At 45.3% G+C, this 13,320-nt stretch overlaps 2 non-coding genes across 2 annotated transcripts; one reads left to right on the forward strand and one right to left on the reverse strand.

Moving 5' to 3' along the window:
* Nucleotides 1-1,031: 1,031 nt before the first annotated feature.
* Nucleotides 1,032-1,138, reverse strand: LOC126013102 (U6 spliceosomal RNA). The gene has a single exon (XR_007497434.1). It is a non-coding gene; the product is annotated as a U6 spliceosomal RNA (small nuclear RNA).
* A 7,535-nt stretch (nt 1,139-8,673) lies between these two features.
* LOC126013119 (U6 spliceosomal RNA) lies at nt 8,674-8,776 on the forward strand. Its single transcript, XR_007497450.1, has one exon. It is a non-coding gene; the product is annotated as a U6 spliceosomal RNA (small nuclear RNA).
* The last annotated feature ends 4,544 nt before the right edge of the window (nt 8,777-13,320 follow it).

A 13,320-nucleotide genomic window follows, 5' to 3' on the forward strand; every position in this document is an offset into this window, starting at 1 on the left:
TAACCCTGAGCATTGCCGGGTGTGGCCCAAAAACCAAAAAAAAAAAAAAAAAAAGAAGTTCTCTCTCTGTTTCTGTCTCTCTCTCTCTCTCTCTCTCTCTCTCTCTCTCTCTCTGTCTCTGTCTCTCTCTGTCTCTCTGTCTCTGTCTCTCTGTCTCTCTCTGTCTCTCTCTGTCTCTCTCTCTGTCTCTCTCTCTCTCTCTCTCTCTCTCTCTCTCTCTCTCTCTCTCTCTCTCTCTCTCTCTCTCTCTCTCTCTCTCTCTCTCTCTCTCTCTCTCATATTTAAACACCAGCAAAGTCCTCTTGGTTCTCAGCTACTCTCCAGAGGAGGTTTTTTCCAAAGACAGTGCTGAGTTCCAATCTGCCCTGGGCATTGTTTTAGAAGAAATCCTTGAAACCCTTGAGGCTGAGAGGAAGTTGGGAAGTGCCTTGGAGCACTGTGAATAGGGAAGTTTGGGAGTGGCTCTCAGGCTGAAGTCTGATGGGCATCCTTAGAGAAATCTGATCAAGAGCTAAGCAAAGGACTGGGTTACCCAACAAACACCAGCTCTTAGGTCTCCATTTCCTTTTGTTTGTTTTGTTTTTGGCCACACCTTGCAGGCCTCAGAGGTTACTCCTGGCTCTGTGCTCAGAAATTACTTCAGGCAGGCTCTGAGGACCATATGGGATTCCAAAGATTAAAGCTGAGTTGGCTGTGTGCAAGGCAAACGCCTCACCAGCTATGCTATTGCTCAGATTTGAAGCACTCAGCACACCCCACGGTTGCTCATTCCTTTTTTGATGATCTAATCCCACATCAGTTTATGTCATCTCCTAAATGAGGACCTAGACTTGAAGCACCACTTGGAACTATTTTGCTTGATAGCTTGTTCGCAGGAAAGCAGTGACTACATCCAGTGCAGCTTCTCTTATTTGCACACTTTGCTGCCTGCCTCAGGACTGTGGCCAGGTTGATACTCGGCAGTAATTGGAACTCAGATAATGTGGATCAAGCATATTTGGTTTATAATAGAAAGTGTTTTTTGTATTTTTTTTAATATGGAACGCTTCACGAATTCGTGTGTCATCCTTGCACAGGAGCCATGCTGATCTTCTCTGTATCATTCCAATTTTAGTATATGTGCTGCCAAAGCAAGCACAGGAAAGTGGTTTTATACTGGTCTGACAGGTGATGCATGTAAAGGTCTAGGCATACAGAGGTCAGAGAGATAGTACAGGGTTAAGTTGCTTGTCTTGCATACAGCCAACCCTCGTTCAATCTCCAACATGGCATATGATCCCTGAGCACAGTCAACTGTGCATTATATGAACATAAATGAAGATTGTTCTAATGTAAGGGACAATTAATCATTTGGTTTTCAGTTCTTTTATTTGTGGAAGCCTGAGTAATTGCTTCCTAACCCTTTTGCAAAAGTGACTTTCTTCTGACCTTGCTTCTTCCCTGTGAACTCTCTGTCTCACCAGTTGGCTCTTTCATCTCCTGTAATGCCCTCCCTCTATTTACAAGATTTTCACCTGTAGCCCCTTGAAACATCTTGGAAAACTACAGGCATCCATGTGGCTTAGGTTGAGACACACTGGCCAAAATTACACGGACAAAGTCAGTTCTTTGAAAATGTAATGGCTGTGAAAGTGAAGAAGGAATATAGTTAAGGAGAATGATTTCCAGTCTCCCTTCAATTTTCTATCCCCAGTTATGTCTGACTTAGTTTGTATTTAATATTTAGACACAGGCATTGGCCACGCAGTGTGTGGTGTGTGTTATGGGAGCAAAAAAATTAGCAGAGATTGTTCACTGCAGGCTAGCTTTATTGAATTACATGCACTCACCCAATAATAAAGTCACCAAAGGAATTTAGTTATTCCCATTTTACAGATGAGGAAATTAGGTAGAAAGTAAAATTAAGCAACTTGCCCAAGGCGACACAGCTATTGAATGAGAACTTAACCAAGGAACACTCAAAGCACTTCTCCAAATTAACTCTAGAGCAGCAGACTGCTCATGTCCTGAGTTGCATTTGCCCTTCTAGCATCAGTGTTCAATAAAGCAAACATTAGTATACGCTACATTACAAAGTCAAACTATTGTCCTCAAGTAATTCTTTAGCGGTGAATGGGGTTTATTTGGAATCAACAAAAAGCAATAAGCAGTCAGCAACTGAAGGCACACATTTTTCCTGAAGGCAGAAAGAAAAGTTCTTTTGTAGGAGATGGGAAAAATGATTAAAAAGTCATTGAAGGAAGGCAGCCTTTGGAAGTATGGTGTCTTTTTATTGGCTGAGGCATACTCTCACATGCTCAGCTATTGGGCAGAGAGCAGCCTAGTGCTTCCTCCATGGCAGCAAAACAACACGGCTTCCATTTTTAGATGGAAAGTATTTATTTCTTCCAGTTCGATTCTGTAATGTGCATTAAGTGAGCCTGTGTGAGAATTCTCTTCTAGCCTCCCATCCTCCTTAAAAGGAGGCATATATATTAATTTTCACAGTACTAAAGGATCTAATACTATTGGCTTTCTCTTTTATTGTTAATAAATCCAGTTCAGCACAGTGCTTAGCTAGGTAAGTATTGATTCTTTGGTGTCCTATTAGCTCTGAAGAGTCAGATCCTTGGTCAGCAGAGAAGGTGGGTGAGTGAATCAGCCTGAAAGTAAAGCCAGGAGCAAGAGTTCCAGCAAACTTGAGAGACAGAAGAGAAAAAATGTCTGAACACCCATACAGGAACCTGCTGACCCAGTTTGTACCCTGAGAGAGGCATTTCTAGGAATGGGGAACTTTTAGTGCTAAAACTCTGATGACCCTGGGAAAATCAAGAAAAGAAGACTGGTCCTCCTAACTGATATGCCAAAGTATTAAACAAGAAAGTTGTTTCAAAACAGAAAATGCAGTTGGAGCGATATCACAGTGGTAAAGGCTAAGGTGTTTGCCTTGCATGTAGCTGACCCAGGACGAACCCAGGCTGGATCCCTGTCTGAGAAATGGGTCATCCATTATGTGTTACAGAGGCTGTGGTTGCTGTCAAGGGATATGAGAATAACAATGCAACTGGAACATTTATTTATTTGTACACGCTCCTGCATTTTTTTTTTTAACAAACTACAAGGAGCTGTCAACTGAGAATATGGCAAGATTAGGTCTCCAGTCTCAAGGTGACACCCCTCTCCATACACAGCTCTCATTGTATCTGGCTAGAAACCTGGGATCCTATTGATGACAGGCCAAATATGGTTTAGCTCATACCTGAGAAGGGGTCAGCCCCTTCTGAGATGTAAGATTCATCTTCCAAGATGTGAGATCATCTGCAGAAACTCAGAAGAAATACAGACTGAAATAAAATCTGCCAGTTCGTCAACAGTTTTACCCTAAACATCTCAATCAACCTGTTGGCCTCCTCCCTCTGAGTTCTAGTGACCTGGGTCAGCTGCCAAGACTCCTGACTCTGTTGTCACTGGCAGCCCCCTCTATCGCACCAGGGCCTGAGGCTCTACTTGTGGCTTCAATATGGCACAGCAGCTGTGCTGCCCTGTGCTAATCTCTGCTGTAGTGTCCATGCAAGTCTTACCGTGGCTCTGGACCTAGCCTCTCCATTTGTCTTTTCTAGAAGTCAAGCTTATGCATATGAGGTCTTGGAGCCTGGTGTGACAGTAATGACACTGTTATGGGGCTCCAACAGATTCTGTGTACATGTGTGTATGTGTGTGTGTTGTTCGAGTGATGGGGATTCCCACGTAGTCAGGACTGGCTGCTAACCCACTTGCAGATAGGAGATTTGCATGATGCTTCTGTTGCACTTGACAGGGCCTTCAGATCTGTGTGTCTCAGACTTGGACATGCATAGCCTCCAAAAGAGAGCGCCTTTGCCATGTGAGGCCCAGGCTCTAGCCCCAGAGTCTCTGATTCAATTCATTGTAAACAAAAATCTGGATTTTAAAAAACTAGCTTTCTTAGCTTAAAAATAAAGGTAACCCAAAACACGAACTGTGTGTTATTTTTGACATTTTCAAAGCTTTTGCTACATGCATTGCCTTTGGCGGGAAACCATTGCAGAGACTGTTAACGTCTTTTATAACTTTGTCCCATCCTCCCACCCAAGAAAATTTAGAAGGACTCATTGGGTTTAGGAAATGGTAAAAAGAGATTGGCCTAAAGCCTATAATTTGGAGAGTGAGATAACCTTGGAGAAACTTGACTTTGGGCCTATTTGGGCCAAAATAGAACTTGAGGGTCAGTTGTGTAAAGGACCCCAGACTACTGACTGATCTGACAATGCCTGCCTGTGGAAACTGTGCAGTAGGATTGCTCTGAGGCACCAATTGCATTGTTTTTCATTCCCAAACTAAAATATCCACACTCCTGAGGATCCTCTGCCATTTTCCCTACAAGCAACACCCATTTGTCTTATGTTCCCCATTTACTCATGCCCATGGTTCTTCCCCCTGAGTGTATGCTCTTCCTGAAAAACTCTGTTATCCCTGCTGCCCATAAAACCAGACCCTGATTCCCTCTCTCTGTAGCTGTTGCTGTGCTGGGGTTGTGTCCTTCCCCGCCTCAGTTGTTTCATTGCGTATAAAGCCCCTCTGTGGCTGTTCTACACTATTTTTCGTATGATCGTCTTTATTTCATGGGGGAGGCAACCCATTCAAGGTTGCAGAGCCAGCAGGCAATGTCCTGGGACAGAAACACCTCATTGCTTCTTAACAATCTGTGTCCAGATGCTCAGAGTCTTCCCATAGATCCAGCTGCTTCAGGTAGACGACAGTGGAGACCTCCTTCCCTGTCACTGGAACCACTGAGGAAAACCAATGGTTTCTTCTGATCTCTGCTCTCCAGATTTAAAATCCACTGGACATTTGCTAGTGCTTTGCCTCACCACAGCACCCAAGCGGGGAAAAAATGCAAAGCCAAGTGGCTTGCTACTGAGGGCTTCCCAGGGACTGGTTGGCTGAGAGAAGGACAGATGGCAACTTCATTTCAAAGACAGGGAGGAAAGGCTATGAGATAAAAGTGACAGAGATCTGGAAGTGTCCCTCTAGGGTGCCCCCCTGCTGTGGAGCTGCCTCCACACTGTGTGTTGGGTCTCACGCCTTTGGCTCTCTCCCTCCAGGGTGCCAGGGAACAGTGAGAGGGTGAGCCAGGACAGTTGTTGGAATTTGTCCCCACCCCACCATCCCCCCAGCCCCACTTCCCACCCTGGTGGTAGGAAGGGAAGCATGATCCATTTCCTCCTGGGTAAACATTGTCACAGGAAGCATTTATCAAATGTCAACAGGGACCAAGGAGGGGCCTGGGCCCAGGCAGCCAGAATCTGTTTCTGTCTTGCTGTCCCAGACAGAGCGGCGGGTTTCTCCTGCATGTTCACACCTCTCAGTCCTGTGTCCTGTCTTCTCTCAGCCTGCTGAGCTGAGGAAGAGGACATTCCTAGAGCCGCCCAGTGGTCCTGCCTGTTTTAATAGATGAATTTAATAGCACCTAGAATAAAGCCAACTATACAAATCTTTCTGAAGCAATGCTGATAATGAAGTGCCTGAAAGTCTCCAAAGGAAAAAAAAAAAAAAGAAAAAGAAAAGAAAAGCAAAGCAAAGAAAAGCTTTATGACTCTAAGTGCTGAGCTCTGGAATCTAAACTCAAATCCTAGCTGCCCCCAACTCTGATGGTGGACGAGGGCCCTAGTCTTGACTTTTCCGACTGGGAAGGCTGTCCATGCAAGAGCACTGATTTAGGGGTATCTCCTGGATTTTTCAGACTTCAACTCCTCTCTGTACACACTGAGGAGAGATACCTTTCCTTACCACCTCAGCACATCTGCTGTCGGTGTTCTTGAGCAGTGCCCACTGTCCACCATCTTGTCTCTGAGGAGACACTCTTAGGTAAACTTAGGTAAATTCAACCCTCCTGTGCCCAGTTTCCTCAGTAATCATTTCTTCTTGTTTGTGTGGGGTCATTTGGGACAGGGGAAGATATTGCTTTGTATTGATTTTTGGTGTTTTGAGGCCACAACCAATAGTTCTGGGGGCAACATGGTTTAGTGCTAAGGGTCACTCCTAGTTGAGATCAGGGTAGCATGAAGTGGCATGAATCAAGTGGCATGGTAAAGAGCATGTATGATAATTTAGGTTCTAGCCCCAGCAAAACACACACACACACACACACGCACACACACACACACAAAACAATTACTTCCTTATTGATATGTCATGAAGCTGAGAGGAGTCAATTTAGTATTAAAAAAATAACTTAGAGAGATAGCAGAGATAGCATGGAGGTAAGGCCTTGCATGCAGAAGGACGGTAGTTCCTATTCCAGCATCCCATATGGTCCCCGATCCTGCCAGGAGTGATTTCTGAGTGTAGAGCCAGGAGTAACCACTGAGTGCTGCTGGGTGTGAACCCAAAACAAAAAACAAACAAACAAACAAAAAAACTTAAATATCACCATAGAATTAGTATTTAGAGGGTCAGAAAGATAGTACAGAAGGTAAGGTCTTGCATGTGGTAGACCCAGGTTGGTTCCTTGGCATCCTGTATGGTTCCCTGAACACCACCTGAACACACCTGAACACCACCAGGAGTGATTCCTCAGTACAGAGCCAGGAATAACTCCTAAGTTGGTTTGGTGTGACACAAACCAAACCAAACTAAACCAAAGCAAGAGAAAAAGTACTTAGTAACTATTAGCACCTCATTCTCCTCAGATCTGCCCTGAGAACAGTAGAAAGACCCTCTCAAAGTTTTCCATCCTTCGCTACCAATCTGCAGACCTCCTGCTCTGTCACATGGTGAGGGCTGCCACCTTCCTTATCTTATCTCTCACAGACCTCACATTTCAGTTATTCTGAAATGTCCTGAGCAGGGCCTTCATGGTGCCAGGCAGGGAAGCAGTTTTCTGAGTCAAGGAGAATTGAGGGGGCAGCAGAATCCAGACATCTTGGGGATTGGCAGCAAAGAGGCCCTTGAAAGCACAATTGAAGAATGATCTCAGCTGAGCTGGAGAAAGTGATGCGAGGTTTCATGGAAAATGTAGTATTTGGGAGGTGCTTTGAGGAAGGGAAAGACATGGTGGGTGAACTGGGAGGCCTGTTGTCAAGGCAAAGAAAACCACATTAGCCACAGAAGGTAAAATCTGGGGTCTCTGGGCTTTCTGTAAATGGTGTATTTTGCTATTATTATTGACTATTATTACTTAATTTTATTTATTTATTTATTTATTTATTGCCACACTCAGTGACGCTCAGGGGTTACTTCCAGCTATGTGCTTAGAAATTGCTCCTGGCTTGGGGGACCATATGGGACACCAGGGATGGAAACTAGGTCTGTCCTGGGTCAGCCACCCTACCGCTTGCACCACTGCTCCGCCCCCTCCCCCCATCATTTTTTAGGAATCTGCCATGGTACTCTGAAAGGGTCTCTGTGCCAGGACGGCCCCCACTTCTTCCCTAAAGCTCCCCCTACCACACACACAGACCAACTCTGGAAAGCCTGGTTCTGCTCACACTCTGCCTTCACATAACAATCTTTAGTATTGAGGTCTGGAGAGATAGTACAGCTGGCAGAAAATGAAGCACCATGTCAGCTCTCCCTTTTTCAATAATTAACCCAGACACTTTTTCTTTTCTTTTATGTTTCTTTTTGGTTTTGGGGTCACACCCAGCAGCGCTCAGGGTTACTCTTGGCTCTCTGGCTCTCTGCTCAGAAATCGTTCCAGGCGGTCTGGAGGTGAGGGTGGGGACCATATGGGATATTGGGATTCAAACCACCATCCTTCTGCATGTAAGGCATACGCCCTATCACTGTGTTATCTCTCCGGTTCCAGCCCAGACACTTCTTAAGGCTCATGTAAGAGTTGGGAAGTAATAGTCTACACATTTTTAAAAGTTCTCCAGGGAAAATCACATATATTTAAGAGAGGGTAAATTGGGCATGCATGCACAGTTGAGGAATATACATTGAATACACATGATCAGACATTTCATGTGCAGAACATGACTGAGAAACACCAGGGTCAAGTTTTTCCATAGAATTGTGAGGAGAGAGGTCAGTCAAAGAACACTCTGTGGCCCCATTCCTGGTGACCAGTTCTGTCCAGCCAGGGGCCTGGGCCCTTATCAGTACAAAGGGATTTTGTGGTTCATTCTAATAAAAGCCAAAGGAATGTCTCTGAGGGAGGTTTATCACATGGTCTCGTCAGCACTGCAAGCCTCCTGTCAGGGTGGGTTTTTTTTCTCTTAATCCTAGTGAGTCTATCTGTTTTTCTCAGAAGGAAAGAGAACTGGAATCACAGGAAGGTAGATAACTTGAAAACAGTCTTCTTTCAATGACTACATGTCTGTGTTCCTCAAGGTTCTTCAGAAAATATGCATGTCTGGGCCATTCTCTGAGCAATGGTCAGGATTTCAGAACCTCTGATGCCTTCTTCCTTAAGACACCCATGGAGAAAGCCCTTTGGATTACAGAGATAAAGGTGGAGTCTGGACAGCAAGGTTGACTGTAATTTGCCTGTAACTCCAAGCAAGTTACTTCCCCTCTCAAATGGCCTAAGGAGGTCTGGCTTTAAAATTGGTGTTTCTCAAAGTGTGCTGATGCCCTAATCTTATTTTGAAGACTGATTAAATGGTCCTAGGGAACAACGTAGTGCTAGGTTCTGAGGGGGCAGCCTGAGATTGAGAACTACTTTATTCTGCTTGCTTCGGCAGCACATATACATATTGGAAAGATACAGAGAAAATTAGCATGACCCCTGCGCAAGGATGACATGCAAATTCATAAAGTGTTCCATATTTTTTTAAAGAAAAAAAAAAAGAGAACTACTTTTTTCATTCTTTTTGTTTGTTTATTTTGAGGCCACAGTCAGAGGAGCTCAGGGTTTACTCCTAAGTCTGTGCTCGAGGAGCATGCTTAGTAGTTTTCAGGGGACTATATGTGGTGCTGGGAATCAAATCCAGGTTGGCTGTGTGCAAGGCAAGCACTCTACACACTGTGATATCGCTCTGGCCTCATCTCTTCATTCTTATCCAGTGGCTCCTGGAACTGTGCAGAGTGGTTATTTCTGAGAGCCAGGATGTCCATCCTTGAGAGTCGAATTTCTCTTCCTGGAACTTATTTCCCTTACATTCTTCTCAGAAAGAGTGCCACACCTAGTACAAGGCTGAGTATGCCTCCCTGTCTGGTAGCAAGAGAGCCAAGTCTAGGATTGTACTTTTGTGGTGAAAGGTTAAGGAGCCCCAGTTGTTTTGCAAATGAGCAAACAGCCCAGGAGAGGTGATGTCTTGGCCAAGACAGATCAGGACACTACGACAGGGTCAACCACTTTTCTGGAGCTTGGAGCATTAGATCATTTTTGCTGATGACTCGATAGTCTCAGTATGGAGGAAGAAAGCCACTTGGGTAAGAGCTTTGTTTAGATTTCTTTACACCTCCAGGAACTGGCTTTAAGCACTAGCTAGTCACATGACATTGGGAGTCACCTCTGTGTCCACCTAACTTCATTCCTTGCCTGCTGTCTGAGGAAAGCTGAGGAGTTATAGGTCCCTAAGGTTAGGACTCAGTGAGGGGTTGGAGAGATTGTACAGTAGGTAGGGCACTTGCCTTGCACATAGCCAGTCCAGATTAGATCCCTGGTATCCCATATGATCCCCCAGCACTTCCCAGAGTGACCCCTGAGCATAGAGGCAGAAGTGCTGAGCACTGCTGGATGTGACCAAAAAAAAAGATTCCCATAGATGCAGTGGAAATATTTTGAGCTGGAGAGAGAGCCCTAGGGGAATATCTTAAAGTCACCACTATCCCATCCATAAGGCTTTACAAGAATGAGATCCCTTCTGCAAGACCACTGTTTGGAGATGTCTTGGAGCTTATGGGTCTGCAAGGCTGAATTCTGGTTTGGTAGGTGCTATGATAAGAAGGTTGGCATGTGGATTACTGGGTGCTGGAAAGGCATGTTCTTGGGGATCCCTTCAAATGAGAAAAGGAGTTGGGGTCATTTCAGACCCTTGAATGATAAAGAAGCCACAGAATCACAATGTCAAAAAAAACCTTCACACACTGATGCTGACTATGTTGCAATTTGTGTTGATTTTATTTGTTTTGTTTTAGGCTATACCCAGTGCTGCTCAAGGGTTATTGTTGGCTTTATATTCAAGAATCACTCCTGGGGGCCAGAGAGATAGCATGGAGGTAGAGTGTTTGCCTTGCATGTAGAAGGATGGTGGTTCGAATCCTGGTACCCCATATGGTCCCCCGAGCCTGTCAGGAGCAATTTCTGAGCATAGAGCCAGGAGGAACCCTTGAACGCAGCCGGGTGTGACCCAAAAACAAAACAAACAAACAAACAAAAAAATCACTCCTGGCAGCCTTAGGTGAACCATATGAGATGTGGGGAAAATTTATGTTAATTATGCCACTGTCAAGAGTGATCCACTACTGGTACATTTTGACTTTAGCATGTTCAATAAGTTTTGTACACTGTTCAGTGCAGATGGCTGCATCTGCTGACTTTCCTGAGGAGATGGAGGTGCACAATGATGGGATATCTCTGGGGTCTCAATAGACACAATCCAGCCACAAAGTCGCTTTTAGCCCCACACACTCTCTTGGCTTCCTCACACTTCCTGTCTCAGGATTCCAATTCCCTGGCTTTTGGGTGCCCACTCATTGCCTTGACTCTTTGGGAGTGGCTCCTCAAGCTCTGTGGCTTTTGGCAAATCTCTTAACCCCATTGTCATTGGAATCAGCCCAGCCAGGAAACAAGGCCCGACCCAGGGAAACTGCAGTGGCACCAGAAAGTCCCTCTGCCAAGTCCTTCTCAGCCTGAGAAAGAACGTGTGGGGCTGAGCAATGCCCTGATAAAGGCTTGGCCCACACCCTCATCTAAGAAAACAAGCTAGAAAAAATGGACAGAAGAAATGCAGAACGGTGAGCCCGCACCAGCACAACCCTGATTCCTTTCCACATGAATCCACCAGCTTTGCCTAAGAAACAAAACAATGGAGACGTGAAAAGGAAGTGAAACCAGGCCAGTCCCCCCAGGGTTGCCTCTGGAGAGAACAGGCCAAATGTCATGGCGACTGTGCCAGTGAGAACACTCAGAGGCCCTGCCAGTGGCCAGCATTGGCACTATTATTTCCTCCCCAGAGAAGTTGAGAACTGGCAGTTGTCTTGGGTTAGTCCCAGCTTCCCTGGGGCTCTGCAAACAGGTGGACTGTTTGTACTGATATGGTCAACATCACCTCTCTGATGCTCAAGAGCCATTAATGGCAGTGGCCAGGAGCCAGGTGGAAGTATGAACCAGGGCCTCAAACTCTTTGATGTATATGGATCACGTCCTTCAGAGGTGTGTGTGTGTGTGTGTGTGTGTGTGTGTGTGTGTGTGTGTGTGTGTGTGTATTCCTAGGTTCTGTGTGATTGGTATGATCCCAAGTTCTTTGATCCCAGAGTCCACTGGAACCAGGTGAGCAAGTGGGACAGAGTGTAGGTAAGGTTAGCTGTGCCATTTGAGGCTCCATTTAGCATCCCTGAGATACCCCCTTCCCTCAACAAAGAGCTCAGGCCCTGAGAGGTGCCACATGATGGTGTCACATTGGGGAGAGGCTGAAAGCCTGAGGAGAGAAGGCACTAGGTACAGGGAATGACTGGTATAGAGATGACTGGGCTTCTCTGTCAGGTGGTTGGTGTAAGGGAGATCAAAATCAACTGTTGGGAGCACAGTCATGTCGAAGAGGGCAAGCTGGGAAAGATCCTCTTGCCTTCATCTAGCAAGTGACCCCTGGTGTTGGAGCCAGGGAGCTTAGAGGATAAGAGTAAGAGCACAAGCTTTCTGTCTGGTAGAAGCTTCTGACTCAATCTCTTTCTCACAGCACAAGCACAGACAAGTTCCTCTAGTCTGTTGAGCCTTTGTTTCCTCCTTCAGAGGACAGGGATTCAAACAAATGCCCTACCTGCTGTATTCTTTTATTTTTAATTTTATTTCTTTATTGATTGATTGGTTGATTGGCTTTTGGGCCACACCCAGCAGTGCTCAGGGTTCATCCTGGCTCTGCACTCAGAAATTGCCCCTGGCAGACTGGGAGACCATATGGGATGCTGGGAATTGAACTGGGTCCCTCCTCTTCCCTCCCTCAGCTGTCTGCAAGGTAAATAAATGCTTTACCACCGTGCTGTCTCTCCGACCCCACCTGCTGTATTCTTTCTCTTTCTCTGACCCCTATGTTCTATATATATAGTTGCTGTAATATTGAATTAGTATATACAGAACCATCCTTATGAAAATTTCAGGGTTAGCTTCTTGTGGTCCACTTGTCAAAAATAATTTTGTCAACTAATCAAGTCAGGATCTTGGTTTTTTTGTTTGTTTGTTTTGGGCCACACCTGTTTGATGCTCAGGGGTTACTCCTGGCTATGCGCTCAGAAATCGCCCCTGGCTTGGGGGGACCATATGGGATGCCGGGGGATCGAACCGCGGTCCATTCCTTGGCTAGCGCTTACAAGGCAGACACCTTACTTCTAGGGCCACCTCACTGGCCCCCAGGATCTTGTTTTATATACATTATGTTCAAGATGAGTATTTTAGGACCAAAGTGATATTGCAGTGGAAAATGTTTACATCTGTGGTATAAGCATAGTATTTCTTTATAGGATAGAAGTTCACTTAGTGAAAAATAATTTAAAGTAAGCATGTGTGTGTGTGCGGGCAAATGCACATGTATAAAAGTGTTTTTGTTTGGGTTCCATTTGGTGATACCTAGATGTACTGAGGATTTACTCCTGGCTCTGTGTTCTGGGATTACTTCTGGCAGTGCTCAAGGTACCTTATATGGTGCCAGGGATTGAACCAGGATTGAACACATGTAAAACAAACACCCTATCCTCGTGTGTGTGTGTGTGTGTGTGTGTGTGTGTGTGTGTGTGTGTGTGTGTTTGATCTCACCCAGAAGTGCTTAGAATTACTCCAGGGTGTGATCCAGGAAGTACAGAGTACTAGGAACATGGGCTCCCACATGCAAAGAATACATTCCAGCCCTATTTGAAGTATATTTATAATAAAACCAACATATACTATGAACAATAGGATGTAAACTTCTGTGAGAACATTCAAGTTTCTCCAAGGCAGGAGAGAAAGCTGTGAGAGGTAGGAGAAGGTGGAGAGGGGAAAGTTGGGAAAGCACAGAACTGGCTGGCACATTTCCTTGTCTTTCTATAAAAAGTTTTTTTTAAGGACAAACAAGAAGACCCAGCCATCAATGGCAGAATCATGTCCCCCTGCTTAGGGCTGGGAAAAACTCACACCACTTTTTAATGGCAGCATCATGTCCCAGAACCAACTGGGGGATA

The sequence above is a fragment of the Suncus etruscus genome, chromosome 6 (genome assembly GCF_024139225.1).
Source record: "Suncus etruscus isolate mSunEtr1 chromosome 6, mSunEtr1.pri.cur, whole genome shotgun sequence".
Classification (NCBI taxonomy): Eukaryota; Metazoa; Chordata; class Mammalia; order Eulipotyphla; family Soricidae; genus Suncus; species Suncus etruscus.